Genomic DNA, 26701 nt, shown 5'->3' with positions numbered 1-26701 from the left:
TTCAGCACCAGGCAGTGCGGCCATGTTGATTCTGTAAACAAACATTTTGACAAGAAGATATCTTGATTAATAATGTCCTGATAGATTACTGCAGCAAATAGCAGCACCAATAGCATTTCTGGGGTTGAGCCACTGGTAGCCAGGGCCAAACAAGGCCCCCTGAAATCTCATTGACTCCCCCAAATCATAAAAAATGGCCTTGTCAGCCATTAACAAGCCATTTCTATTGCTATGGTTTTTCAGCCATTGAATGCCATTTTCAGGAATTTTTAGGCTATTTTCAGCTTTTTTAGGCTACTTTCAGCTTTTTTATCCTTTTTTTTAGCTATTCTTAAGCTATTTTCAGCTACTTTTATGCCATTTTATGCTATTTTTAGCTATTTTCGTGCTTTTGGCAATTTTCAGCAGTTCTTCCACAATGCAGCTCTCAGCATCCACACACAATTTCTGCTGAAATTGCAATTTTGATCTAGTATATTTCTGTAAGTGGCCCTTAGTGGAAACAGTTATCTCATTTTACTCTTTTGCTGTACACGATAAATTGGGTTGTTTTCGTGAGATCTCGACTTACTTAATCTGTAATCTTGGGTTGAAAATCTTGAAGAAAACTGTTGTTTCCATGATTTTTAAAAAAATTTCTCAACATCTTGGAAAACAATCAAAATCTACATGAATATTGCTTTAAATATTTAAAATATTTGGGTTGTGGTGGTTGGTCTTATGGCTAGGCCAGTTGAGAACGACTAATTTAGAGCATGTTTTTTTAAGTAAAACTTGACCAAAAAATATAAAGGAGTAGACCTGCACTTAAAGATGTATGCTAAGGTTGTCTCAGAAGACATTAGTCTTATTTTTTTGCATTGAATATTATCAAATTTGGTACTTGCTACTTGACTGTTGATAATAAACTCGGTGCCAACTACTGAAATGATTAGTCGACTTATTTAATATATTTTTACACTATTATTAAATGGCTATAATTGAAGGAACAGGCCAAGAAAAATCTGAATTTCACCCCAAAATTTAAGCCAATCATAGCTGAGAGAATTAGCAGGACAAATGTTGCGTTCAAGTTCTGCGTGCGGATGCTACATTGGTTGCCACCATCATACTTTATTTGGCCTTTGAATGATGCCACATCTAAGCAGTGATAACAAGGATGTGAGAAAGCCAACACCGCATCAATCTACAATCTGGAAAAAAAATCTCATGCCTGAAAAACACAAGAATGTAGCAGAAGAACCATCGACAATGGAATCCATCTGCAAAATGAGTGTACAGTGTTAGTTTAGGCAAGCTGCTACCATATAATTGGGATCAGCTGATCTTGGGAAAAGTCCTTACCAGCTGACAACTTTGCTTCGAAGCATGCTTTGCTGATTGCACTCATGCTGCCATATTTAAACTACTCTAGCCTGGCTGCACTTTGCTGTACCCTCTGCATGCCCCTTTTTGCAACCCTCCTCCACCCCAGCTACTCCTTTATTCTGCATCTGACAAAATCAATAGTGTCTATTGTAACTGATGCACGCTCAGCTCTGCTCTGCTGCTTCTCTCCCTGCCTCAGGTTTTCCTTGTAAGCAGCAGGAAAGGCAGGAACGTGTGCAGGGAGATCCCAGAGCAGCCACACTGCTAAATATAAATAATGGCAACACTAAAACCAACTACATCAAAATTGCAATTTCAGCTGAAATGCGTGGGGATGCTGAGTGCTGAATTGTGAAGTAACTGCTGAAAATAGCAAAAAGCACAAAAAATAGCTGAAAAAGCATAAAAATAGCATAAAATCGCATAAAATGGCATAAAAGTAGCTGAAAATGGCATTCGATAGCTTAAAAAAGGATAAACATGGCTGAAAGTAGCCTGAAAAAGCTGAAAATAGCCTAAAAAATAGCTGAATGTAGCCTATAAGTAGCTGAGAATAGCTTAGAATAGCTGAAAGTAGCCTTAAAATAGCTGAAAGTAGCATAAAAATAGCATGAAAATAGCATAGAATGGCATAAAAGTAGCTGAAAATGGCATTCAATAGCTAAAGAAGATAAAAATAGCTAAAAGTAGCCTAAAAAAGCTGAAAATAGCCCAAAAATAGCTGAATGCAGCCTATATGTAGCTGAAAATAGCTTGAAAATAGCTAAAGGAAGCCTTAAAAAGCTGAAAGTAGCATAAAAATAGCATGAAAATAGCCTAAAAGTAGCTGAAAATGGCATTCAATGGCTGAAAAAGTATAAAAATAGCTTAAAACAGCATGAAAATAGCTATATTTTAAAAATCATAAAAGTTAGAAATGGAAAAAGTCATAGCAGTCGAATGATGAAGAAACTGAATTTTTTAAGGTTTAAATGGTGTCGATATGACAAAGTATGAGGAGGAGATAGCAGGCGTGGAAGAATAATAAACAAATCAGCTGATGTGAATATCAATAGTGGATGCTCCCCACAAATTACTTAAATATCCATTTAGATTCAGCAAAATTGCAGTTGCTTGTGGTTTATAAAGAAATGTACATAATGCATGTCTTTTTAAAGTTGTAAAATGCAGACTTTAGGGGATCCATGTGGATTTAGATGTAAATCCTGGCTGATTTCAGGGTCTCAGCCCCTCTCTCACACCTGTGCTCTGATAAAACGTGCCTCTGCCTCATCCCTGTTGATGACAGGAAGGAGGAGGCATCACTAAACAAATTCCACCATCTGCGTTGGAAGGTGGCCGCCGCGCCGTGATTGACCCTTTTAATTGATGCCGCTTTAATTATGATAATCTCCTGCCAGAGTTGCTGTTGTTTCCCTCACAACATCCCCCCCTCCTCCGTCCCTTTTTCATCTCCAAACATCGACGGGTCCAGGTGTCCTACAGATGTTTGTTGCCTCCCCTCGACGCTGCGCAATTTGTCAGCCGCTAATCAGCAGCCACCTTTGCATGACTGCAGTGACACGTGCTGATGTGGAGAGATGGAGTCACGCTGGGTCGCTGGGAACCTGGAGGGAATGTTTTTGGTTTCTGAGTGATGGAGAGGATGGCTCAGAGTGGGAAAAACAACCAGATTTCTCATATTAATTTATCAAATAGTCATCACTTACAAATTTAAACCATTTATTTGTGGTCTGTTTTCATTCTTTGCTACCTTATTAGTCACTTTGCTGTTGCTTTCTAGTTTTTATTTTTCTTTTTAAACAGTTAAGGTTTTATGACAATGATTTTTATGTGTACAAAGTCAATTAGCCTGCTCTCACGCAAGCCTACAAGACGTTTGAAGGTTTTCCTGGACAAACTGATCTTAAAAGTTCAAATCTAACCCTGAAAATTCGAATAACTAGTTAATTCAGGAACACTTGTCAGACATTTAACCCTTTCATTGCAAAATGGACAATGCATATTGAATACAATAAAATTAGTTCAAAGAAGTTAATCCATAGTAGCATGAATATGAGGGTGCTACAAGCTTTATGCTATAAAGGAGGAGGCTGGGGTGGAGGAGGTGAAGCGTTGCCAGCAGCAGCAGAGTAGTGCTTTAGCATTAATGTAAGCAGGAACTAGTGAGAAAGACGACATATTTAAATGGACCGCTGTGTTGGGAGAAAGATCTGTGATTGGCTGCGAAAGCTGGGAGGCGATGGTTAGGATCAGCTGGCCACCAGCCAATCATGGTGATGAGTGACTTCATAGTAGTGACATGTCTGGAGGAAGTATTTGAGGAATTGTTAGTACTCAGCTAAAGATATATAGTCATCTTTTCAAATTAAAAGTGTACTTTTTTTAATGTTATACCGGTAAGTATTTCAGCAAAAAATAGCTTCATGAAATGGTGTGTAGGAGATGATTTCGTCGACTAAAACTATGACTAAAAATGGTTGTCGACAGCCTTTTTTTCCATGACAAAACTAGACTAAGACTAACAAAAATAGATCTATGATGACTAAAACTGACAAAAACTAAGTTTGGTTTTCAGCAAGATGACTAAAACTAGACTAAAATGTGATTTAGTTTTCGTCTGACATTCGAAATCTGTGATATTTCTCCACTGTGGGTAAACCTGTCAACAAACAATGCATTCGAGGCTATTCTGCCTCTCAGCTGTAGAAAGCAGGGACCCCAGGTTTGTCAGGGTGCAGAGAATACACCACTATAATTTGGTACCAGATTTAGGCAAGAAAATAAATGCTGGGACTAAAAGTAAAGACCAACTAAAACTAAAAGACGTTTAATCTAAAGACTAAAACTAAGACTGAAATAAGAAATAGCTGCTAAAATGAACACTGCTCAGAATAAAGGCATCAAATTCTAAAGAATTCCCTTAAAAATTATGAGTGCAGGACTAGGGCTAGACCAGTGATTTTAAAAACTGTCTAGCCTAAGGACCCACTAGTCTCGTTAATGACAAATCCAGACCTAAAATTAAAACATTTCAACAATGCATGTTAATCTAATGAAAGATGTTGTGGTCTGGATCTTGGATGAAAAAAATATATATATTAGGCCTGGGCAATATGGCCTTAAAATCATATCATGATATTTTTCTTGCCTTTGACAGTAACGGTATTATATCACATACATTTTTTTTTTTTTTTTAAGTCTCTCTCAGTTTACTTCTGTCTAACTTCACTCCATGTTTCACATTTCATCTCTAACCTGATGATGGTGTGTTTAACTGCTAATGACTTGAACACGTTTCCCGGTGAAGGCGTTCACAATAAAAGCACTTCAGAAAAATAACAGCCGCAAACTTTTATTGTGAAGGGCTTGATGGAAGTAGTGTGTTTAGCATTGAGTTAGCTTAGCTTTAGCTGCCATACTGGAGAGTTTTCTCGACTAGTTTACGGCAGCATTTCTGACCTCATTTAACATCGCAGCCTGGATCTTTGACTCACTGTGGGCTTGGAAAAGAAAGTCAAAAGTTAAAGTAGACTTTTAAACGGTTGTTTAAGCCGTTGTAAGATGAAGTCCCGCAGCGCTAGGCTCTCGACAAACTGAGACCCTCCAAAGCAGCGCTTAGCTTGTGTTAAAGCGCCACGCAGGCTGACAGAGACGGTACGCTGACTTTTTTGCGGTACAGCCGTCAAACTTTGAGGGGAAAACACACTTGCCTGCTAAACGTGCTTATATTCAACGACAAGAATGGGTGATTTTCGGTTAGTTACCTGGCTACATGTAAACTAGAGCTAAACATGCTATTGACTGGACTCAGCCTGAGCTGTCCGTCACAGATTACCCGCTCCGCCAGCTGTGGGAGCAGATATGCCTCGCACGTGCATCACAACACAACGTAGGCATTTAAACCAGTGATGACAGAGTTGCAAAAATCCATTCTGTGGCAAAAATTTTACTGGTGACAGTATAAATACTGGTTTACTGCCCATCTCTAAAATATATGGCTAATTTCTGCTGATTTTTGAGAGTTTTTTTCAAAGAAACTGAGATAAATGAGTTGAAATATTGAGAAAACATAAATCAATTCATTACCACTGTAAAATGAAATATAGGAATGTTTGTCCTGATAACCGTGTTCCAGGGCCGATACCTACACTAATTATTCGTAGTCCACGAGGCTGATAACCAATACTTAGAATTGGAATGCATTTATGATGACTAAACTTATTGTGACGGTAAAATTGCATGGAAAAAGATAAGGAAAGCAAAATTAATAATTTCCAACCCGCTTTGTCAATATGAGAAATAAAATGGAGCAACACAGTTGCAGCAGGAAACCAGGAAGTGATGCCTTATGTTTACTGTGTCAGTGGCACTCAGGCCTCTGTTCTGATTGGCTAGAGCTCATGTGATGATTAGCCAGTCAGTGTTATGGGCTGGACATTAGGTGAGAGTAGAACAGAGATAGAGAGGAGTAAAATTAGAGTAATTTTTCATGGAATTTTTACCCATGATTAATCACAAAATCACTAGAGTTAATCGCAATTAATTGTTTTATTTTAAAATTCTACTTTTTGTCATTTTTAAAGTTTTCTACAGTCTTAAACTAAGGGCTCCTGTTGCATAGAGAGCTGCTTTTATAGGTAAATCTATCTTAATGTGAGCTTAACCACTGAAAAAAGAATTTGCTGTGGATTGAAAAGGAAACAAGAGACTTACTTTACATCACTGTGGCTGTAGGAGATGCTGATTTGATGCACCAAAGTGAGCTGGAATGGACAATAAAGCATGCGATTAATAACAAATTTTGAATTAATTGCAATAAATGCAATTAATCTTGACAGTCCTAGCTTAATTTTATCAGTGCTAAATATCAGCCTTATTTCAAGCTGATGCTTTGATATATTGGATCTCATTGCACATAATAATAATATTATTTTGAAGAATTTTCATCGGTATTGATGTTCATTTATATTTTATAGTGCACTCCTGCAGGTATTTATGTCATATTTTATGCACAAACTCCTTGTTTTAGAAATCTTAAAAAATCAGCCTCATATTCCCACAGTGAAGCATTTACTTTCTGGACTCTTTAAATTGTGTTTACAGTCAAACTTCTGCAGGAGGAGACCCCTCCCAACAGCACACACAGAGGCAGGAGCAGTGAGTAAAATGGGTTTAGACAAACAAACAAACAGAGAGAGAGCGAGCGACTGAGCGGCCACCAGTGGCTCTGCAGTAAGTTTCCCTTCAAAGGATCCCCTCAGGATAGACTGTGCACGAACATAATCCAAGGCCCCTTTGAAGTGCACACTTGAAATGTCTTTTGGCTCGGCTGCTGCGAGTGGCATCTCAGCCCGCCGGGTTATTGGAGAGGAGAAGCGCTCCTCGGCCCGCTCGAGGTGGAGAGGCAGCACCTGGTGGTCCCAGCCGCCTCTCCTCGCCACATTTCACACATTTAAAGTACACTGGGTGCTCGTCTCCTCAGCCGCCTCGCCACCGCAGCCAAGAGGTATAAAAACGCCACACGGGTTCAGTGCCGGATAAAGCGCGAGTACATTCTGGAGTGGGTTTTAATAAATCCGGTGTGGCTTTGTCGCACGGTGCACTCTCACTTGTACACACATTTTCTCTGCAGGCGGAGCTGCTCTGGGGGCAGGAGGAGGCCGAGGCTCAGAGCGGGGGTTAAGTCCAGGTGGGTGGAGTCCGTTCTGAGCACGCTTTTTAATGGATGAGAAACATTAGACACACAGATCAGTCAAAGAGCAGAGAGGAGGTTGATAAGGCTCTGCTACTGACTGAACTAAACAACACTGTATCCAACAGCTTCCTGCTTATTTGACATCCTGCAGCACATAAACAATGTTTTTTTTAAGGAGTGAAGAAGAAAGGAAAGTTGTCCAAGACTTAATATAAACTCTAACTTTCATACAAGTGGCTGCAGTTTGCAGAGTTTGCCAAATTCATGGAGTATCCAAGTAAAAAGAACATTTCTAATGGAAGCAAAAGAGTGAATCAGTTGATATCAGACATCTGCAACTGGACTACAACTGTATCATCTTTTTAAATGTCGAATTAAATATATATGTAACGTATCATATCCTCACACTTCGTAACTCGACCGGTTATCAGTCTGTCTTACCTAATGTCCCTCCCAAAACACTATCTGACTGGCTCGAAGCCACACAACTACCAGCCAATCAACACTGAGGCTTGGGTGTCACTGACGCATTTTTTGTACAGCATCATTTCCTGTTTCCTGTTGACAGAGCTCGTGCTAAATTGTTTATTTTCTTCATTTTTAAAATGTAGCTTCATTATTATTTAAATTGAGTGCATTTTAAACAAATACATATCAATTCCTAATATCAATTATCAGTCTCATACAATACTAATAATTGGTATCTATATGGGCCCTAAAAGAGTAATATCCATCAACCCTTAATCTTAATGTTCCTCAAGTATCTAATCATAATGTGATGTATCATATCGTATCATATTATATTCATCTAAGCATGTCTTAACATAACATTAAGATACGGTAAGGTAAAGTATTTATTATATCTTAACCTATCGTAATGTGACCTAATGAAACTCTAAGTAGTTACATGATGTAACGTAACATATCATATCATATCTTAATGTATCATAGCAAAACCTGATGCATCTCAATAAAGTGTTACGTAACATAACATAGAATATCATATAATAACTGATCGTAGCTTACCTAATGTATCTCAGCGTAATGTTACTTAGCATATCACATATAAACCTTTCATATTCTGACCTAATGTATTTCAATATATCGTTACATAACAAAATGTAACATATCTTAACCAATAGCTGTACCACCTAATGTACCCTAACATAACATTACATAACGTAACATAACAAATCATATCTTAACCATGTTGCCTAATGTATGTCAATGTAACATTTTGTTACATAATGTAACATATCCTGTAACATAACCTATTGTATCTCAACGCTACACAATATAATGAAAGGTATTATACAGTATCTTAACATATTACCTAGGCATTACCTATTATACATTTCATAGTAACGTTACATAACACAATGTAACATACCATAACCTAAACTATTGTTGTGTCATCTATTGTATCTTAACATGCATAACATACCATATCATATCTTATCCTACTGTAGTGTAACCTAATGTATATCAATGTAATGTTACGTAACATAATTTACTGTATCCTACACTGCCTGGCCAACAAAAAAAAAAAAGTCGTCACCTGGATTTAACTAAGCAAATAGGTACGAGCCTCCTATTGGATAATTACTGCATGGGCGATTATCTTTCAGCTGGCAACAAGTTATTTAACCCCAGCTGATGCAATGAGTAACTTCTCATTTCTTAAACAATGGATTTTTTTCTTCCCTAATGGCACGGGCATATTCCAAGATGACAATGCCAGGATTCATCGGGCTCAAATTGTGGGAGAGTGGTTCAGGGAGCATGCGACATCATTTTCACACATGGATTGGCCACCACAGAGTCCAGACCTTAACCCCATTGAGAAGCTTTGGGATGTGCTGGAGAAGGCTTTGCACAGTGGTCAGACTCTCCCATCATCAATATTAAAATTAATGCAACACTGCAACAAAATGCCACTGCGAATGTGTGCTATAATCAAAGCTAAAGGTAGTTCAACGAAAAATTAGAGTGTGTGACCTTTTTTTGGTGGCGACTTTTTTTTTTGGCCAGGCAGTGTATTTTAACCTTCTGTTGGATGAATTATTGTAACTTAACATAAGGATTTGTAACATAACGTAACGAATCATATCTTCACCCATCTTAGTGTAACCTAATGTATCTCAGTGTTACGTTACATAACATTACGTAAAATAATGTATCATCTTAGACTACTATAGTGTAACCTAATGCATCTCAACGTAATGTTACGTAACATAACGCAACAAACTATGGTATATTATCACGTCGTATTAAATCATTTCGTGTTGTACTGAATTGTATCATTTCCTATTGTATCGCTTGGTATTATATTTATATCATGTATATTGCATTATATTGTATCATATCTTACCATATCCAGAATATCTATTGTTGCTGTATCATAGCATATAGTACTGTTTTATCCTATAGTATATCATGCTGTATTGTATTTTGTCATATCGCCAGATTTGCATAATATCATGTCATATTGTATGGTACGTCAACGGTCAATTGTAATACATACTCTTATCACATATCACATCATATATCATTTGTATTGCATACTATAGTATCCTACCATATCATACTGTATGAATTGCATTATGTTGTTTGTCCACCAAGTCATCAATATCACACAAAGTATCCCGAGAGAGAAGCACCTTTTTAATGACCTTTTCAACATGCGAGTTGTTGGTCTTCCATCAAAAGATGAGAGGTCACAGCTCTCTACTACAGCTCATAGTGCCACATTCATTCACAAGAGGAGTTTTCAGCACAGATGGAACCCTAGCTGAGAAAATGTTGCCATGTTGACATTTGATGCCACGATTGTGAGCTGTAAAAGTCCACAACATCCTTGAAGATGCCCTTCTACCACAATCGAGTCTAAACTCTAAGATGGCGCAGCTCATTAGCAGTAAAACAGTGTTTCTTTTATCACTTAAAACGACTCCACAGTGAAAGAAATAATAAATGAACAAGTGCTTTTTTGATTTTGGATATTTTGTGTGTGTTTTTCCTGTTAGAGGTCAGCTACATGAACCGATCTGCATTTTGGAGACAAAACAATGCACTCTGTCTCTTTGACCCCTGCCCTTATCTTCATAGTTTTCAGATTTTGGACTTAAAGCAGAGTCCAGAACGTTATATCAATGTGGAAAAATAACCTCAAAAATGTGCCAAAGAGCAACAAAGTGATACAAAATAAGACATGATGACTGCAAAAGTCTGAACCACTTTGGTTTAATCTCGATTTGAAGCATCGATAACTGAATCATTTGAGGAAGAGAATCCATCTTTTAGACCTGAAAGCGCCCCTTCACAATTAGTTATTTAAAAGAACAACACAGATTTGTTGTGCTGTGTTTATTCCTCAAAAAAAATAGACAGAGTGGTCCTTTAAAGGGGAGATTCTTTTTCCTCATAAAGACTGAAAAGTGCTCACACAGCGATGTGCTGTAGCCGAGCTTTACTGTGATTCTTATTAAATTTATAAGAGAGATGTTGTTTAATATGGAGAGGAGCAGGGAGGCCGTGTTTGACTTTATGGAGTTGTTAGCCGACTGTGTCACACAAAGAGTGTCAGTTTCACAAAGAGAGTGGAGTTACTGTGTTTATTTTTCATTATTTATCAGAGTCAATGTCCCAGTTTAAGCTTGTTACCTTATTTTTCACTGTGCATGTAAAGTATTTTGAGTGAATGCTTAAAAAATGTTTATAGGTGACAATCAGAAAAGGGCAGCCTGTGTTTGAATTCCATCTGTGCAACACCCCATAAACTAGTGGTTCTCAACTGGTGGGTCGGGATTCAAAAATGAGTCACAGAGTGGTTCTTAGTGGGTCGCAAAGGTGTGCCTGGCAAACAGGCATACAGTTCATGATGTACAGAAGATCTAAGCAGTGCAATAGATTTTATTTCACTGTTTTTCCATGATAACAACTATATTTTGATCATTTTTCTCAAGTGTCCCTTGGTTAATTTTTAATTGGCACGCAGCAAATATTATAGAATAAGTGAAAAATGGCCCACATTAGAATGTGAAGCTCGTGCTTGACTGCAGTGTACACTTGATCTGTTTTGTTATTGAATAAACAGAATAGCTTTGCGTTACCTTGGGGGCTTGTCCGGGATGGTAACACAAAACTATACTTGTCAGTCAATAAGAAAACAGAAAAAATTTACAGTTTGGGAAGATGGTATGAATTTATGGCATTAGTATATATTTTATCTGCATTTTCTTATTGGATGAGAGGTATAGTTTTGCGTTACCTTGGGGGCTCATCCGGGATGGTAACACAAAACTAAACTCGTCTGATAATTAAAAAAAAAAACAAAAAAACAAAAAACAAAAAAAACAGAAAAAACAGCTTCTGAAGATGGTATGAATTTATTTTGATTAGTGTATATTTTATCTATTTTCCTATTTACTGACAAGTATAGTTTTGTGTTACCTTGTGGGCTCATCCGGGATGGTAACACAAAACTATACTTGTCTATAAATAATAAAACACTGGATTATTTTAATGTTTCAATGAAATTTCAGCACTAGGCAGTGCTACTGTGCTAATTCTGTAAACAAACATTTGGACAGGAAAATGTATTGATTTGCTTTTTTGGGGACTTAATGAGACATCAATGTAAATTCTCTGGTACATGGAGCATTATTCTCATTCCAGGGCAGATCCAATGACAGGCAGGGCCAACCAGGGGTTTAACTGAAATCTGATAGGCCTTCTTAAAATCCTTGAAGTGACCGGCTATTTGCAGTATTAGCCTTTTGAGCATATCCAATCACTAAGCACATCTTTACCTAAACTAAACTGGATTTTTCTGGCCCTTTTATCATAAAGGTGAGGGATTTGAAAGGGTCCCCACTATCCTTATAACTTTCAATATGTGGGCTAATTTTTCAAAATATTACAAAAACAACCAAAACTAAGGCCTTATCACAGGAAATGGGATAAAATACATTGTATGCATCAAGTTAAGTTAGAGTTTTTATTTTGACAGGGTTGCCCTGTCTCAATGTTAAGTCATATTTTGTTCGATATATGGTACCAACTTGCAATTTTCAGTAGTTTGGGTCGCAGTTGCTTATGAATAGGTGGTGGTGTGTCCTGAGGCTAGACCAGTTGAAAACCACTGCTATTGACGGTATTTAGAAAGGGAAGAACCTTTGAATTAATCTTAAAAGATGACTGGATGAGTGTTCTGCCTGTCACATCATGGGCCAATCAAAAACATATAACACACAGAAGCATGAATCTCTAAATGAGGGTGCAACAAGCTTTATGCTATAAAGGAAGTGGCTGGGGTGGAGGAAGTTAAGATGCATCAGCATTAATGCAAGCAGGGATTACTGAGCAGTATTTAAATACACAGCTGTGTTGAGAGAAAGGTGACAATTGGGATCAGCTGACCATTAGCGTATAGGTGCATCCATGCTAATCTCTTCACTAGCTGCCATTGTTTACAGGCTAGCAGTCACTCTTCTTGCTAAAACGATGCTGATTGGTTCGGTCGTTCTCTGATGACAGGTGTGGAATCTGAACAATCTATCTGCTTTGCAAAGTGAGGAGTTTGCTTTGAATTTTTTGACTGTAAAAACAAACGTCTAGTTTTCTGCTGCTCATTTGTGGGGGTATTTCAGGGTCAGGGTCTGGGGCAGTTACTTTCAAAATCGAGGCCACGCAGAGAAAAGAGGACTTGTGAAACATTTCATATTATTGTCTGGTTTAAAGCTGCATATATGTGAGGAAATGCCACAAAAATGCTAACATTTTACACTTAAACTGACTCAAAACTTCATAAGTAGAAAGAAAAAGTAAGTCTAAAAGCAAAAGAAAGGCCTGAAAGACAGTTTTATGATCTGTATGTATGAAAAAGTTTATTTTAGGTGAGTGCTATTGTGTGGTTTGAAAGTATATACACTAGATTGTCAGTGTAGATGAGCTGTGTGTGTGTGTGTGTGTTTTCTTACAATCTTCAGAGCGCGCTCGGTGCAGGCGATCTTCCAGGAGGAAGCGAGTCGTGACCCTGAAGTCCATCACGGCGATGGAGGGATTGAACAGAACGCCGCGGGCTGCAGAGGCCATCGAAGGAAGTCACTTTCATGCTCCTCGACTCCGCTCGACTCTCAGGAAGAAAAAAAAACAAAGAGGCAGGACGCAGGGAGAATACTGGAGGAGGAAGCAGAGAGAGATGGACATGGGAGTCGTTTTGGTGGAGTTAGAAGGAGAATGAAGGACAAAGATGCATTTTTTTAATTCATGTATGAGTTTAACTCTTAATTAAGTGACCTTTAAAGCATCATAATGTGATTTTTTATTCCAAAAATGCCTGAAAAAACATAGAAAGCAGCTCAGGTTCATCCTACACTCATATGGAGTGAATGTGTTGAGTTTTCTGGCGGAATATCCCTTTAAGATGGTCAAAAACTTCATTTTGTAAGAGTAGGTACTCTTTTTTTTCTCCAAACGGTGGATCTGTGGGTTTGGATCGAGCTCATGATGACATGTTTTGTAAATCCGGCGCCCTCCCTCGACACAGTTTTGAGGAGAAAAGAAAGAAAGAGAGACAGTGTATGTGAGCGTGGTCGAGGCAGCCGGTGGGAGATTAACGGAGTTTTTCTGCGAATGATCCTCGCCGACTGGCCAATCTGTTCAGCCGGGGCCTCGAATTCACGCAGACGGCGCGAGTAGTGACACCAACTGCTGCGACGGAGAGGGAGCGTGAGCAGGAAGTTCCGTGGCACGCCGCCCCCATCACGTGACCGGTCCTTGCCTGGTCCCCGTCCAGCCATCTGTTTTTTTTTTTTTTTCTCCTCTCTGCCTCGGAGTCTTTACCCCCAAAACTGACGCCGCTGTACGGCCTGGTTCCTCCCTTCTCCGGGGTTACACACGGCCTCTGAGAGAAGAGCTGAGAGTTACGGACGTGAGGCTTCCCTGATGTAAGAGCACAGATTTAAATCCAGAGACGTTGAGGGTTTAATCAGTGCTGAGACCTCAGGTTTCATTGATTCTGTATCAATGAAAATACCTGCTTCACTTCTGTAAAGCTGCACTCTGAAGCATATTGCTGTTACCTTTTTCTGTCTAAGACCAGCCCCACCCACGGAGTTGGCCGAGCCCCTGACAAAACCAGAGAACAGGCTTTCCCCAGGTGGGATTCACTGATATATCAATGCATGTAGCATTGGCGCTCATGTCCTGGCTAACAGTTGCATCCCTTTTGGAGCTGATTATTGAGTTTGACTATTTCTTGCTACTTTTTGGCCTATTTTGCCCAATCTCTTAGATTTTTTTTCCACTTTTTACTATTTTTTAAAATTTTCTAAGTCCATGTTTGCTGGTGATCACCAACTGTTGCCACTTTTTTTTTTACTTTCTTGCCAATTTTGTCATTATAACTCATTTTTAGTCTCTTTTCCCAACTGGTCACCCATTTTTGACACATTGTTTCGCTAATTTCAACTAATATTTTGCTTTTCACCCATTATTTTGCCACTTCTTTTAGCCTCCTTTATACATTTTTGGTACTTTTTCTCTATTTTCCCATTTTTGTACCATTTTTTAGTCACTTTGTGCCAATTCTTGCAACTTTTAACCATTCATGCCACTCATTTGCTACTTTCCACTCTTATTACCACTTTTTTCTGCCCTTTTTGCCCATTTTTGCCACTGCTTGCTCTTTTTTTTAACACCTTAAACCAATTTTCACCACATTTTCTGTTTTTTCCCCCCACTTTCTAGCCACTTGTCACCTATTTTGCCATTTTCACCCATAGTTGCAACTTTTTTTCCCCACTTTCTCACAAATTTTTGTCATTTTAACCAATTTTAGACCCATCAATTTTCAGACCTTCTCTTTGCTTCTTTAACCAATTTTTACCCATTCTTGCCTCTTGTAACCAATTTTTTGCCTCTCTTTTTGCTACTTTTAATCCATTCTCTGCCTCTTTGGCCTCTTATTGCTGCTCTTTTTTGCTTTTCTTAGCCCAGTTTGACTTTTTTGACCATTTTTTGCCACTTCTTTTAGCCTCCTTCATACATTTTGGTACTTTTTCTCAATTTTCTACTTTTTGTACCTTTTTTTTAGCCACTATGTTCCAATTCTTGCACCTTTTACCCATTCTTGCCACTTATTTGCTACTTTCCACTCTTATAACCACTCTTATCCTACTGTTCATCCATTTTGCCCATTTTTGCCACTGCTTGCCCTTTTTTACCACCTTAAACCAATTTTCACCATTTTTTTTCTGGGTCATTTTGCCACTTTCACCCATAGTTGCGCCTTTCTTACAAATTTTTGTCATTTTAACCAATTTTTAACCAAAATTCCATTTTCAGACCTTCTTTTTGCTTCTTTAACCAATTGTTGCTACTTTTCCTTCCATTTTTTACACATCTTTGCCACTTGTAACCAATTTTTTTTTCTTTTTTGCTACTTTTAATCCATTCTCTGCCATTTTGGATTTTATTGCTACTCTTTTTGCTACTGTCAGCCCAGTTTGCCATTTCTTGCCCATTTTTGTCATTGTTTTGCTTGTCTTAATTCATGTTCGCTGCTTATGCCAACTTTTGCCACTTCCTCCCCATTTTCTCCTTTCAATTTTTGTCATTTTTAACCCATTTTTAGTCCCACGATTTTTTCCTTCTTACCCATTTTTGATAATTTCTCCCCAATATTCTAATTGATAAACCTTTTTTTAACCACTCTTTCCCATTTTTGTCACCTGTGACCCATTGTTGCTATTTATTTACCACTTGTAACCAGATTTGCTACTTTTTTTTTTTTTTTTACCACTTTCACCTCTTTTATCAGTGTTTCTTTGCTACTTTTAACCCATTATTACCGTTTTTGCCAATGTTTGGCCTTTTTTGCCCTATTTTGCCACCTTTAACCAATTTTTACAACTTTATCCTATTTTTTCCTCTTTCTTTCCAGTTTCACCCTTGATTGCCACTTTTCCCCACAAATTGTTTTGCTACTTTTTTCACAATATCTTTATTCCTCTTAATTGAATTTCTCTCATTTTTTTTTTTTTTTTAAATTTTTGTGGCATCCTGACATTTGTGCCCATCTTGGCTCAGTTTTGAAGTCCAACATTACTTTCCTATTTTTTATATAAATGTGCCCATTCATATTGTTAACATCAACAAGAACAGGTTAATTCAGTTTTAAGAAAAGGGGTTTTCATTTTGAATGAAGCTGTGTTACACTACAGCACGGGTCATCAAGTACTTTTCCACAAGGGCCAGATTTAGTCTTGACAGAAACTCTGGGGGCGGACTTTCAAATACACAATAATTAAATAAATATTTTGGTCTGATTAACATATTATTTTATTAGTTTGTATTTTCTTTCAAAACCCATGACATTTTTAGTCATTACCAGTGAGATCAATCCCAGTTATCTATAACGCAGCAGGCCACAAGGAGACAGGCCTGAATCGGCCCTCCCCAGTTGTAAATTATCAGCAGTATTAACTCATTTTAACCCCTTTTTACCTCTTTAACCCAATTTTTGCCATTCTTTAACCCCTTTAAACCACTTTCCCTGCATGTTTTATCCCCTTTGTGCCACTCTTATCCATTTTTGCTATTTTTCTTCTACTTTTGCCACTTTTTAACCTCTTTTCATTACAGTTTTTCGACGATAGTTGCAACTTTTAACCAATGTTTGCCACTTTTAAACCATTTTTAATACTTTTCGCTTCTTTAACCTAGTTTTTGCCATTCTTTAACCCCTGTAAACCACTTTTCCTGCATGTTTTATCCCATTTGTGCCACTCTTATCAATTTTTGCCACTTTTCTTCTATTTTCGCCCATTTTTAACCCATTTTCATAATTTTTTTGGAACTATTTTTGTCATTTGTAACCAATTCATGGTATGTTTTGCCCCTTTTTCCCTCTTTCCCCAATTTTTGCCACATTTTAACCTCTTCACCACTTTATCAGGTCATTTTCGTAGCACGTCCGCCAACCTTAACCCTTTCTTTAAATATCTACTAATTACGACAGTAAATTTCTGTACAAACAGATCAAATGTTAAGTCATTCTCAAACTATTTCAATATTAATTGTCTGTAGGATGGATTTAACAGCTGCAGACATTTTAAACTTAAAACCACAACGTCTTCTTTTCCTCCTTTTCTGAATTTATTGATCTTTTGGGGGCCGGAGTGGAGGCTTTGGGGGGCCTGATATGGCCCTCGGGCCGCCAATTGATGATCAGTGCACTACAGCATAAGAAAATCAGTAATTTAAGTTTTTGTGACTTTTATAAGAGGGGGTATCATTAAGATTAGGTATAGAATATGGTTATAACAGATGAATTTTACAGTGGATGATGGTTTTGCTGACCTCCATGGGCCCCCATTTTAACTGGGCCCTCAGAAAACTCGTTCAGCTCTACAGTTTAGCTCCTATGGGGCATGGAGAGCAGTGATAGGACTAAAATAGCACACAACACTAACAAATTCATCCACCAACATTCAAAGTAACAACTCTAAAACCTGGAAATCTCAGGAAATCTCTCACCAACAAATGTAACTTTAGAGTAAACAAACAAGTCGGCCGACAGGCTGGAAGAACTGTTGATAGCTTTTGGCCCACATTTACTCAAGTATCATGAAGGAAAAGACAAAACTAATGATGATGTTGGCAGGAAGATGATCTGAACATGTTCCAGAATGAGCCGGAGTCAGATCACTCTTACCAAACGCTGCGCAGACATGGTGGGCTTTAAACAATGTTTCTCTGAGAAATACATACATTTAAGTGTCCTTAGAGCCTGTAAAAGTCTAAACCTGGACTCTCCCACTGCTCTGTTTTGAAAGCACCTCTGCCGTGATTCTGTTATTATTCAGTGATTTGCAGCGTGTTAAATGAAGTCGCTGTCGGCTCCAGAGAATCCATATGGAATATCAAAAAGTAAATGACTCAGCGCAGATAAAACTGTAAGACAACAAACATAATTGCGTTTGGATGTCGGGCCTCTTTGCTTTCTTCGCCTTTCATATCCCGGATCATTTGCCTGCATCGCTTTGGAACAGAACTTGTCTCAAACGGCTGCCTTTCTCTCCAATATTGTGCTAATGCATTTAATTTAATGTTCGCAGACGCCGTAATTGGTATAATATTGCTCTATAATACGTTGAAGGAAACCTTAGCATTAAGCACTAAATTGAAATTTTGAAGCGAGCGCTGAAAACGACTGTGGGGGCAAAGAAACCCCATTAAATGTAATTTGTTCTGCATGGCTGTGGGGGTAATGGTTACCGAGACACTCCTTTATTAAGTCGAAAAGGTAGAGAGGTGGATTTGCTCTCTAGCACACACGCTTTAAACACACACACACACGCTCTTCACAGAGGCGTTATGCCATCGACACTCTGTTAGCGGCGGTGTTCAGCAAGGTGGAAGCTGTCGTCTGCTGTTATTGAAGCCGCACAAAGAGTGATCACTGAGCATGAACGCAGGTTATTCGACTACCTGAAGAGCGTCTTTACATGAGAGGTGGAGGAGAAAAGAAAGAGGGACAGGAGGAGGAGAAAAGGAGGGTAAGATGTGATAAAAGGGGAGGAGAAGAGGAGCATAGCAAACTAAAGGAAATGCTGAAGCACTAGGAGGGAAAGAAGGAGGAGAGACAGACAAAGAAAGGAGGAAAAGAGGGCCTGATAGAGAACTTTAATGGGAATAAAGAAGGAGTATAGACAAGGGGGGGTAGTAGGATGAAAATGTGCATAAAGAGAGGCAGGAAAAAACAGGGATATGAGGAAAAACAAGAGGAGAGAAGACAGGAAGACAGGACTGAGATGCAAAGACGACAATGAAAAAAACGCAATGGAGGAAGGAAAAGCTACACGATGGAGGAAGAGGAGCCCAAGAGGAGGTGGCTGCAGTCCTCGATGGTGGGGCATTTACCTGTAGACCTCTACAATGGGGCGACCTCGACTGTGGGACAGGAAGCACACCACATATGAAGAAACATTTAAATCTAGCACACTATAAACTGATAAACCCAAAGATGGTTAGGGTAAGGCACCCGACCCTGAAAGGTTGGGGTTAGGGTAAGGGGGGTACATCTAAATCTAGCATACCACAATCTAAAGAAAACCAAAAGAAGGCTTGGGTAAGGAACCAAAACCCTAAAAGTTAGTAGGGTTAAGGTAAGGGGAAGTAGGATAAAAATTAAAATAACACACCACAAACTAAGGAAAATCCAATGACAAGAAGGGTTAGGCATTCAAACTGGAAAGGTTACTAGGGTTAGGGTAAGGGGAGGGGGATAAAGTTTAAAATAATGACCACAAATTAAGGAGAAATGCAAATACGGTTAGGATTAAGCAACAGGACCCTAAAGGTAAAAGTTAGGGAGAGGAAGGAGTCAAAAACACACCAAAAACTAAAGAAAATCCAAAGAGTGGTAGGGTTAGGCACCTGGACCTTAAAGATCAGGGTTAGGGTAAAGATGATACATCAAACCAAGCCCACCACAATCTAAGGAAAACCAAAAGAGGATTAGGGTTAGGCCCGCAAACCTCAAAGGCAAGGGTTAAGAACAGGGGAAATGGGATGAAATTTAAAATAACACACCACAAACTATGGAAAACTCAAAGATGGTTAGGGTTAGGCACCAGTACCCTAAAGGTTAGGGTTAGGTTCAGGAGGAGAGGGGAAGACTATTTAAAATACCAAAAAAAAAAAAAAAAAAAGAGGAAAATCCAAAGAGGACAACGGTTAGGCACTCAAACCAGACAGGTTAGCAGGGTTAGGGTAAGTGGGAGGAGGATAAAATTAAAAAATATTGAACAGAAATTAAAGAGAACCCAAAAAAGGGTTGGGATGAGGCAACAGGACCCTACAGATAATGGTCAGGAGAAGGATGGAATTACAAATAACTTACCAAAAACCAAAGAAAATTCAAGGGGGGTTAGGGTTAGGGCTATGCACCAGTACCCTAAAGGTTAGGGTTAGGTTAAAGAGGAGGTTAGGGCTACGCCTGAACCTTGTTAGGGGGGAGGGGTATAAAAATAAAAAACTAACATTCTGGCTAACATTTACATCATTTTGGAGCTGATTCATGTGTTTGGCTATTTCTTGCCACCTTTTGGCCTATTTGGCCTTATTCGAATTTTTTTTACTGCTTTTTGCCACTTGTAACCCTTCTGTTTGCCACTTTTAGCCCTTATTGTCACTTTTTTTGCAACTTTTAACCCATTTTTACACTATTTTGCCTTTCTTAATCCATACTTGCTGGTCTTCACCAACTTTTGACAAATTTTTCCCACTTTCTCACCAATTTTTGTTTTCATTTTAACCAATGATTACTCTCTTTTCACAACTTGTCACACTTTTTGCCACATCTTGCTGCTTTTTCCCAGTTTCCCATTTTTGTACTTTTTTTCAGCAACTAGTTGCCCATTTTTAGCACTTTTTACTCCATTCTTGCCACTGATTTGCCACTTTCACCTCTGATTGCCCTTTTTTCTAGGCTTCTGTTAACCCATTTTGCCTTTTTTCCCTCATTTTGCCACCTTTAACCAATTTTCACCTCAAACTAAAGAAAACCCAAAGATAGTTAGGTTTAGGCACCTGGACCTCAAAGGTCAGAGGTTAGGGTTAGGATAAGGAGGAATGGATAAAACTTGAAATAACACACTACAAACCACAATGTTGCCCCATTGTAGAGGTCTGCAACAGATGAGCCCGAAATGCCCCAGTCCAGTCACTAAGTGACTAAGTGACAGTATTCCTGGCTACCATTACACCACAAAGACAAAAGAACACTCCAAGCAACATCCAAGGGGTGAATGCTTCCTATAGGACAGAAAGGAGGATATGAAATGAGAGGCTGAGCAGAAAGAGAGAAAATTTAAGGACAAAGGAGGAAGAGGCGGATAACGAAACCAACCTGGAGTAAAAGAAGAGAAGGGAAAGCGAGACGACGTAGATGAAGGTTAGGGTAAGAAAGATGAAAATGTACTGGGTTAGGGAGAAGAAGAGGGGGAAATAAAGCTAAAATGAGCAGGAAGACACTGAGGAAAAGGAGGAGGGGAGGATGAGGATAAGAGAGGAAGAAGGTGAAAATTAGAGCAGGGGAGAAAAAAGGGGATTAGAGAGGAAGAGGTGAGAGAGAAAGGATAAGGGGATGAGGGGAGGGAGAGGATGAAGAGAGGAGAGGAAAAAAGACACTTAGAAAGGAAGATGGAGGTACGGAAAGAGGAAGAATACAAAAATGGAGGTAAGGAAAGAAAAAGAAGGTCAGAACAGAGAAAGAAAGAGGCACAAGCAGAGAGAGAGCAAAGAAAGAAGAAAAACTGTAGGAAGAGGTGAAATGAAAGGAGACAAAGGAGGAGAGAGATGGAGGAGAGAGAGAAGGTGAAGAGGCAGGAAGACGAGGAGCTCCCAGCGGAGGACGGGAGATCAAACACGGACTCTAAGTCAAACTCCGCTGAGAGATCTTAAAGCTCCTTTGTAATTGGAATTTTTAAAAGTTAATACAAAGACGCTCCTTCACTAAGATGTCTTTAGCTGATAGAAAAAAACACACGAGGAGGAGGACTTTTTTTTTCCTGTCCCCCCCAGTGATGTTTAAAGCTTCACGTCTCTTCAAGCTGCTGAATTAAAGCTGATTTGTTCGACTTTGGTGGAAGGATTGTCGGGAAATTTCAAGAAAACAAAAATAAGAAGATTTTAGGAGTAATATGAGAAACACTGGTTCGACTCAGTCAGGAAAATTTGCAGGAGAAATGCTCTAGGCTAAGCTACACTACATTTTAGTGCTATATTTGACTTTTATTCATCATTTTAGAGGGACTGTTTTATTCTTTTACAATTTGCATTTATAATCAAGCCATAGAAACTGGCACATTAACATCGAGCAGCTCTACTTGCTTCCAATTTTTCAATTTGTACCAAGAGTTAAGAGCCTAGTTTCGAGATTACACATGCAAGGTTGCACCAAACATTAGCAGTGACACGAGAGCATATCCAGTTAGAGCTTGCTCAGTAACGTATCACATGTCATAAATGTTGGAGTTGATGAAATTGACATTGTTTTACCAGTGATCAGCTTCGTCAATGACATGAAAATTCTGCAATTTTGAAGACAATTTAAAATAGCATACCAAAAACTACTTAGAAATCAAAGCAGATATAACATAGAACATGTATTTTAGCTGCTAAAGAGCAGACTGAAGGGAGTAACCCCCATAAACACACTATCAAAAACAAGAAAGTAGTTCATCAGGGGCAAGAAGTGGAGGCTATAGACTGGCCAAGTCAATCTCCAGGCTGAAAATCTTTAGAGCATGCATTTTACCTTCTAAAGAGGAGACTGAATGGAGTCACCTTCCAAAACACACTACCAAAAAATATGAAGGAGTTCATCAGGGGCAAAATGTGGAAAATTTTAGACTGAGCAAGTCAACATCCAAACTGAACCCCTATAAAGCATTTATTTTACCAGCTAAAAAGAGAAGATTTAAGGAAGTAAGTCCCTCCCAAAAAACAACCAAAAAAAGAAGAAAGTAGTTTATCAGGGGCAAGTTGTGTAAGGTTTTAGAGTGGTCAAGTCAATCTCCACACATCAGCTCTATAGAACATGAATTTTAGCTGCTAAAGAGGAGACTGAATGGAGTAACCCCCAAAACACACTACCAAAAAGAAGAAAGAAGTTCATCAGGGGCAAGGCTCAAAAGATTTTAGATCAAGGCAATCTCCAGACAAAATCCCAATAGAGCATGCATTTTACATGCCAAAGTAGAGACTGAGGGGAGTAATCCCCCTAAACACACTTCCAGAACAAGAAAGGAGCTCATCATGGGCAAGACATTTAATTTAATAACAGAAAGTCTGGATAACTTTGATAAATTCACTATCTGAACCACATTAGGCTGCACCATAGTTGCTCTTAGTCTTATTTGCCTGTTTTCTTCTGAGTACACAGGAAAAATGTCAAACAAAACACACTACCAAAAACAAGAAGAGAAGGAGTTTATCTGGGGCAAGAAGTGGAAAGTTTTAGACTGACCAAGTCCAACTTCAGACTAAAACCCTTTAGGGCTTTCATTTTCACTGCTAAGGAGGAGACTGAATGGATTACCTGCTAAAGAGGAGATTGAAGGGAGTAACCCCCCCAAAGCACACTGCCAAAACAAGAAAGGAGTTCATCAGGGGCAAGATGTGGAAAAATTCTACACTGGCCAAGTCAATATCCAGACTCAGACCCTATAGAAGCATTTTACCTGCTTGAATGGAGATTGAAGGGGAAAAAAACCCAAACACACAATCAAAAACAAGAAAGGAGTTCATTCAGGGCAAGAAGTGGAAAGTTGTAGACTGACCGAGTCAATTTCTGGATTGAACCCTGTTGAGCATGCATTTTACCTGCTAAAAAGGAAACTGAATTGAGTAACCCCCAAAACACTATCAAAAACAAGAAGGGATTTAATTAGGGGAAAGATGTGGAAGGTTGTAGACTGGCCAAGTCAATCTCCAGACTTAGACCCTATAGAGCATGCATTTTACATTGCCAAAGTAGAGACTGAGGGGAGTAATCCCCCTAAACACACTTCCAGAACAAGAAAGGAGTTCATCAGGGGCAAGAAATTTAATTTGATAACAGAAAGCCTGGGTAACTTTAATAATTTCACTATCTGAAGGTCAAACAAAGAGTAAAATCAGGTAATTTTTGCAGCTACATAATGAAATAAAGATGTCAGAATTAAAGTGCATGTATGTTTTTGCGTATTAAAAATTTTACGTAACTGCTCAATGCTCAGAAAAGCATCACTGAAACCATGTCACCACTACTTTTCTGAATGAATTTGACTGAAATTTTGGATTATTAAAACCTTCTTTCAATACAAATCATTATTAGTAATTGCACATCTGTTCAGGTGGGTATAGTCCATCAACATTTCCCAGAATGCAACACAAAGAAAGAAAGAAAAGGGGTGCCAAAGTGTTAGATTTAACACTTAAAGGGCATAATTTGATTTATTTTTTCAGGACCAGAGTTTTCTGCTAAATATTGTTTATGCAGCTGGATTAACGAAGGCCCCAGACAAGCCTGGATTTACTAACAGAAGCTTTTTATATTTTTGGGCGGGTTTTTTGTCAGAATAGTGAGTTTGGAGGCTGGGCGGGTGTGCAGCAGTGGGAGCTGCAGAGTTAGCTGCTCAGCGGAGGAACAGATGGGAGAAACTCGCCAGGGGAGGATGAATTCCGGTCAAAAAGAAGGTGATAGCAGAGCGTGACCGCCAACATGTCCGCCACAGACTTCTCCCTCTCCCTCTCTGCGTTGATTTTCCCTCTTTTGCTGCAGAGTCTCTGCTTTTTCTCACCCTCTCCTTGACCATTTTTGCATCTTTTTCTTTCCTCGATGTGCTGTTTTCACTCTTCACATCACATCCAGAGAGTTTAAACTGGTTAAAATATGATGGGAGGGGTTTTTGGGGTGTAAAGGGAGGTGAAAACACAGCCAGACCCCCTCATGGTAACCACGGAGACCCTGATAAGTAACATGGGAGCAGCGAATATATATATAAATATGTCTGTGAGGGATATTTGGCTCAGAGATACTTTCAATATTTGCACAGTTCACCAGAATGTGTTTTTTTTTCCATATGAGCTTTTCTTTTTTTTTTTTTTTTTTTTTTTGTTCGTTTCTGATGAAGTTGGCCGGGCTCCAAACTCCTGAAAGTGAGATTTGCAATGTTGTTGTTTTTTTCTCCTCATTTTGCTTATGAGGCTGTCAGCGGCTCCTGGCCAAAAAAAAAAAAAAAAAAAAAAAAAAAATGCATAAAAAACGCCCTCCCCCTGAAAGCGGCGGTAGCTCGGGGGCGATTAGGAGAAGACGCGGACCCCGAGACTTTGACTTCTTCACCCCGAGAGTTTGTGGAAGGCGGATCATTAAGAGTGAAAGACTTTAAAGACGGCAAACATTTAAATGACAGACAAAAAAAGATGAAACAAACAAGTTCAAGCAAGGAACATCTGACTTTTCTAACAATCGCTTGCCATTAAAAAATGAGTGACAGCACCCTCAAATGAGGCATTATGGCGCCTTTTTAAAGAACATCAGGTAACAAATTGACAGACTGGAGAATAATGAACAAATTGCAGAGTGGGTGTGTAAATGAGGAAAGTACAAAAGATGCTCTTGAAGGCTTTTCAAGGCCTGCAGACAGGTGTAGGCATCACAACAAGTCTGCAGACATCAATGCAAGATGTTTGCTTTGACTTAGTTCTACCTAATTTACATTAAAATGATGGGGAAAGCATGGTTAAGAGGGGGATTTCTGCATGTTTGTGCACATGAGAACACATGCATGATCTGTAGAGACTTCTTGAATCAATGAAGGGTTAGTATGCAGGTAAAGGAAATGCAGGATTGAGGATGCATTGTACATTGCAAGCACTCCTAATATGGTGCTGGTATAGTGACTTTTTAACCATTTTTCACCCTTGCTTGGTCATCTTTATGCATTTGAAGAAAACGAGGTATACTGTAGGGCACATAAAGCTTGTAGAGCACAGGTCTGATTGGAAAGATTCTTTAATTAAAGAAAACAAGTGATTAGACAAGGTAGGCGGAGCTTCTTGCAGGCTGTGCGTCTGTACCTCGCAACTATCAAATTCACTGCAAGCCGAGAGATCAACTAGTGTACTTTAAGGGCTCATTTAGGGAATTTGTCCACACCAGCATTTTTTTCCCAAAGGCAGTGTGGTCCAGCATTTGCAGGGTAAATAAAAACACCGATGTTGTTGGCTGTTTTTTGTTGCCACTCTCAGCCGAAAAGAGTTCAACTTTAGCGCTGCACTCATCAATGTCAATTCCTATCAATGACCAATCAAAATCAAGGAGGGGCCAGACTTTTTAGCAACTCAAGGAGCTTTACTGTCATTCCAGATAAGGTGGCACATAAGGAGAATGACTGGCTACTCACTACGTGATTGTAATCCTAACTTTAGACCTGTTTTGCCATCTCCATATGAAGGGCTCTACTCAATTGCTGGTACTTTTGCCACTGACAATATTTTGGATACACTGTATAGAATTAATAGGCCTGCCATTATGTTATAAATCACAGTGGATGGCCTTATAGGCTTAAATTTCGACATGAACACTTTTATTTTGAAATGTTCACCTTTCCCAGTGTGTCCCATGATTTCCTTTACTTCAAGTATTTCATGAAAACAAATAACAGAATTGAAAAAAATCTGAACATTTTCTAAAAAAAATGTTATAAAGAAACCCAACAAGTGTTTCCATTTTCTTTCAAAAATAGAAAAAAGAAAGAAGATAATGACTAATACTTCCATTCTCTTTCAATTTTTCTTGTCCCAGAAAATGAAAATATTAGGACATGGCATATATATATATATATATATATATATATGTATATATATATAAACAAACAAACAATAAAACAGAAAATGGCTAATTTTTCGATTTTATGTCAAAAATGATAAAAGAATGAGATAAGTCATTTTCCACTTTTCTTATGTTTTGGTCTTTATTTAGAAAATGGAAAAAATCAAGAAAACTGATCATTGCTCATCAACCCCACATTTCTTAGAAGACAAAAAAAAAAAGAAAAAAAAGAGGAAATGGCTTATTAT

General features: G+C 38.6%; 1 long non-coding RNA gene across 2 annotated transcripts in view; it reads right to left on the bottom strand.

Moving 5' to 3' along the window:
* LOC121506416 overlaps positions 1 to 26701 on the bottom strand; it is a 401243-nt gene that overhangs the window by 201112 nt on the left and 173430 nt on the right. The window contains exons 5-6 of one of the 2 annotated variants that reach the window (XR_005991648.1): positions 13048 to 13246; positions 6085 to 6134 (exon numbers count right to left, since the gene is read on the bottom strand). This is a non-coding gene — a long non-coding RNA (uncharacterized LOC121506416). The remainder of the gene's footprint in view (positions 1 to 6084; positions 6135 to 13047; positions 13247 to 26701) is intronic. The other variant, XR_005991649.1, reaches the window with a different exon arrangement.

This window comes from Cheilinus undulatus, linkage group 24 (genome assembly GCF_018320785.1).
Source record: "Cheilinus undulatus linkage group 24, ASM1832078v1, whole genome shotgun sequence".
In the NCBI taxonomy this organism is placed as follows: domain Eukaryota; kingdom Metazoa; phylum Chordata; class Actinopteri; order Labriformes; family Labridae; genus Cheilinus; species Cheilinus undulatus.
Note: the sequence above shows the minus strand (reverse complement) of the source record. Positions and strands in the feature narration are given on the sequence as shown.